The sequence below is a fragment of the Lactuca virosa genome, chromosome 5, assembly GCF_052849685.1.
Source record: "Lactuca virosa cultivar CGN04683 chromosome 5, Lactuca_virosa_CGN04683_v6, whole genome shotgun sequence".
NCBI lineage: Eukaryota > Viridiplantae > Streptophyta > Magnoliopsida > Asterales > Asteraceae > Lactuca > Lactuca virosa.
The window spans coordinates 377,677,094-377,682,398 of record NC_136430.1 but is presented as its reverse complement, the minus strand read 5'-3'; positions in this window follow the sequence as shown (position 1 = coordinate 377,682,398).

The following is a 5,305-nucleotide window of genomic DNA, read 5'->3' as shown; positions in this document are numbered from 1 at the left end:
ATGAAATGGTCAAACACGACCCGTGTCGATGTAACACAAACCACATTTTAAACGTATTCCTTTGTTATGATTAAATACAACGAGTTGGGTTATGTCTTCAAGTTTTCTTCTGCGACTCCTCCGACTCATCTTCTCTCCATATTGTTGGATCTATATACTCAAGAATCATTATTGAATGATATTTCTAATAACATATGATCCTATAGGGTCACACCTTTATCAAGTTGGCACGTTTTAAATATTATTATTAATATGGTTATTAATAAATAAAACCAACTCTTGTATTTAATTAGGGAATAGTTATTGTTTTTGTGAAAATAATAATTAAATAGAGCAAAACTAGTTATAATATCATATAATATGATTTAATAAGTCATGTACCAAGTTTTGGTTACATTTATGTAGTTGGAGAAACTAGTTAATAATTATGTCTCTTTCTCCATGCTTAGGCAGAAGATATGATGAGCACGTGATGTTGTTTGTCAACCTCCCTCATTTGCTCTCCATGCTTCTAAAGTCTAGTGAATACTTTATATTATTATATGGTATAGCTTTTTACTTGCATGAGTATATAAAGGAGTTGCAAAAGTTGCTAGTTTTTCATGCCTCTTCCCTTTTTCTGCCTCATGGCCGAAAGTATCTCCTCTCATCCTCTTCTTCTTGTCTTTTGAAGTGTAGTGAAGATTTGATGCTTATAGGTGTTTGTCCTTTAGTGCTTATTTGTGGTAATCACTTAAAGGATTAAGACATCACTTTATACAAGATGAGAACTATCATAATAAGTGCCTTACTCTTGATGATGGATATATTGTGGATAAACTCTTTCTTGAGTTTTTGCTATCTTCATCAACTCTCCAATTCCATTTGAGATCAAAGGCTTCAAAGGTTATTTCCTTAAATTCATATGATTGTTATCATATTTCTAGTTCATGTAGTTGGATCCTCTTGGTGATTTTGTTAAAATGATCTAAAATAAACTAGTTATTTTAAAAGTCTTCTGTTTGTCGTTCTTAAAAATGTTTTATAAGAAAAGATTGTTTTTTGTTATCAAAATCCATCAGTGGTATCATAGTCTTTTATACATTTTTAAAAATATTTATTTTATTGTTTGATAACCTTTGGTTTTGAAAAATATGTTTGGTATTGCTTTTGTCAAAGAAATCACCAAATATATTTTCTATGATAATTTGTTGTTTTTTATAATTGTTATTTTTATGCAACCAATTTTTCATGCATTTGGTTGTATAAAGTTGTCTTAGAAAAACAAAGTGTTTGTTATTATATTTAATATGTTGTTGTGTATAAACAAGCCATTAGGACCTTTGTATTATGTTGGTTGATTATTTATTTATTCATAAAATGTAATAGATTAATATGTATTTTTTCATTTGTTTATTTGTTGTAATAAATTAATTAGACTAGTTGTATTCTTTTTCAAATGTAACAAGTTGAAGAAATGATCACTTTGAAGACAACTTAACCACTTGAAACAATCATATGGGCCTTCGTTTGTCACATTCTTATAACACACATAAGGTAGTGTATCGACAATTTATTCAAATGAATCAACTTATTGCAAGCATGACATGACATACGAGACAAGTTATCCTTAACGTCTTAGAAACTATCCCCACGAGCGTATTACTTATTAAGCATACCGATCTTCCAAAGAAGGGAACAAGAACTAAAACCTTGCTATTTTGAGATCTTTCATGTCTAGTTATTACATTTTATGTCATCCTACTTCATGATATAGACATATTTCTCCCATTTGATCTCCATTTAGTTTTTACTTAACTTTCGTGTTTAGCTTTGTTAGTTAGTTTTGCTAGTTGTAACTTATATATAGTTGTTCTTTGTATCTTTATTTTTATGTAATATTTGTAAAACTCCTTAGTAAACCGAAAAAATGAGCATAAAAAAATAAAAAATAAATAAAAGAAAAAAGAAAAAAACAACTATCCCTTTTTAATATTGTTCTTTTTTTTTAATGTAAGTATCTATGTAGTTATTATTAATTTTATTTTATTTTTTTGTAAATCAAAGACTAGTTGTTTTAAAAAGTCGTTCAGAAAATTTTGTACTAATTTTCGAAAATTGTTAGAAGAAACCTAGTATTTAGTATGTATTATATGAAGTTTCATATTTTTTTTATTGTTGTTAAAAAAGCCAAGTTTTGATCTTATGTAAAGTTTTAAGTTCATTTTTGTTGATTTTAGTCTTTAAAAGTGTTTAAATAAATTTAAAAATATGTTTAGAAAAATTAGATATTATCGCAACATAAAAGGCGAATATAGTTAGATGATTTTAGTATTTCTCTCATTGTTTTTATAGATTTTATGTTAGTAGTTTAAGTCTTTATATTTGTAATTGTATCTTTGAGGTTTTGTTGTTAAAAAAAAGGTCGGACAAAGCGAGTTGTATTTTGTTATTAGATGTTTAGATTATATTTCTTCTTATATATTTCATTTCCATTTTAAGGTATATTTAGATTATATATTGTTTATTGGCATTGCAATAACTTCCCATTTTCATCTTTTGCTCGAGTATCTTCCCTACATGGATCTCATTTTGGTAGCAACATTAGTACCTTTAGATGATAGTAGATTTGTCAACCTTTGTTTATAACTCGTTTATCTTTTGATGTTTAGATTCAAGTTGTTTTTCTTGATCTTGTTCCTTGATTTGGAAGAGAGTTGTGAATGGTGAGTGGTATGCAAAGATGAGACAACCTCTTTTGATGTAAATGCTAGATCAGACCAAAAATTGTGTCATGTGCGTCATATTAATAAAGTATGCGTAGGTAGCTTTGTATCTATTTAATATGTGTTCATTTGCTAGAAGTGCAACAAATGTTCGTCCCTTAAAGTGATTCTTAAATCTAAAATAAAATTATATATTTCTAAACGGCGTTGTTTTGATTTGCTACATAAGATGTTCTTTATTTTTCCATTTATTTCTTTTGTCATCTCAGCTTGTCTCATTCTTAATTTCCTTGAGGACAAATAAATGTTTAAGATTGGGGGATGGTGCTTTATTTTATTTTTATTTATTTCGTATTTTTTTCATTTAGGATAGTTTTTTTATTCATTGTATTTAATTAATTTCATATGTTTATATGTCAGATTTTTTTAGCATTTTCATTGTGTTTGTATGATAATTTTCTCTTGATGATACTTTAAGTTTATTTAGCTAGTTTATGTTTATTGAAATTGACATGTTAGACTTAGTGGTTATGTTGTTTGTCCCTAATTTGTTGAAATTTTTAATTTTTGTTTTTTTTGTTTCAACACTTGGGTATAAGTTGGATTTTTTTTGCATGATTATTAAACCGGTGTCTTAATTGCAACTTACATAATTTAGATCTAGTTTTTTTATGAAGTATTCAAAAAAAAATTATTAGTCTTTGATGAATTTGCGTTTGTTATATTTTTTTTATGAAGTATTCAAAACTATATTTTAGCATATATTCTCTTTTAGTTTTAGCATTATTAATATTCTTTTTGCATTAAATCATTAGATTTATTGTTTTGAATATTTTTACTCATTTAAGTTCTTTTTATGTAGATTTGTAAAAGCAAGATGGTATTTTGGAGCATCGTATATATTTGCCGCTTAAAAAAAGCCGCATCGAATGCCTTGAAACCACGATTAAAGTCTAGTTGCAAGAAAACCAGGGTGAAATAAATTAATTTTCGGGTTTTGACAGCATTGTGTGACTTTCTTCAAGCGATCAGTCAGAGGAGAAAACAATGTCCGATTGAGCTGAAAATTTATAAACATCTTCCCAACTCGTTGATCTTTGATCTCTCTGAAAATGAATGGATTAAAACTCTTTTTGATATGATTTTTGGCCTCGTGAACAGTGCTGAAGGGGTTGTCCACCATCCCAATGTAGAAGCCCATTTGTGAATTTAATGGCAACCCAATAAAAGAATTATATGCAACCAGTTTCTAATTGAGATCAACCCATATATGATTTTCCAGCCCAAGTTTCAATTTAATTGAGCTCGTTTTTCTTGTATGGAGTAGGGTTGAAATGCATCAGGTCAAAAAGAGGGCATCTCTACTTTTATTTCATGAGTCGACAGTAGGAAAATGGGGGGATGACACTTTGTCTTCTCCCTTATTTTTCATTGTTTTGTTTTTGGAACCAAACTATTGTTAGAGGAATTAGGGTTTATGTTGGAGATCTGGATACCCCTTGTATCGTGTGAACACTTTCCGAACTGATATTTCTACCCTATGCCTGGGTTGCAAGAAATTCAGCCTAGGATAATCCAAGAGGAAACTTACAAATCTAGGCAAAGAAATCATAAGCCAAATTGCTAGAAGGATTCTATGTTCGTTTGAGAAAAGAGAGCTAATGATTTTTCGTGTGTCCCTTCTAAAAAAGAAGAGTTGTTTATTTATAATAAACGAGATTAGGGTCTGCATCTTAGGGTTGGCCGTCATGGGTTGCTTTGGAAGCAAGTTAGGAAAATATGGATCTTAAAGAGGATTTAGGGTTTTCAAAACTAACGAATTTTGTTGGTTTTACCATAATCACCGTCAGCGGGACCCCAACCAGGGGATCTGCCCCTTGGACCCCGTTAGGGGCACTGCCCCTAGACCCCACTAAAGGGGCGTCACCCCTTTGGAAACCCCGGACCCATGGGCACTGCCCCCGGACCCCCGACTTGTCGTCGAAACGACTTCTAACTGGATCTTATACATGCGTGCACTCTGCACAAACCCGTACATATATTAGAGTACAAATTATGAAACCCCTTAACTCACATGTTAGTTCCAATTACATAAAATGACATGGTGACACTAAAATCACCAACAATCCTCCCCCATTTTAGTGTAACCCTTGAACTAACATAACCTTATCAAAACAAACCAAACAAGTACATAATGAAAATATCGAAACGATTGAATTTCCACTTAGTATCATACACTTGCAAATTCTTGAGAATCAGGGTGTTCTAAGAATTGAACCCATCAACCCATTTGAATACCAGATGGTGGTAAACCAAAGAGCATCGGTCTGGTGGTCGACGATTTGGTGAGTTTCGACAGTGATGGCAGATTTAGAGGTGGTAACAGGCCGACGTCAGTGGTGATGGAAGAGGTTTGGCGGTGATGTCGGTGACAAATGTGGTGGTTCAACAATGTTTTCATCAGATCTCGTCATATCTGTGTTTTCGTTGGCAGTTGGGTAGCGATAGAGGAGAGGGAAGACGAAGTCAGAGAAGCCGCCGAAGGAAACGATAATGAGGATGTCGCCGACGGTGGTGCCGGTCGTTGACAATCTTGCTCT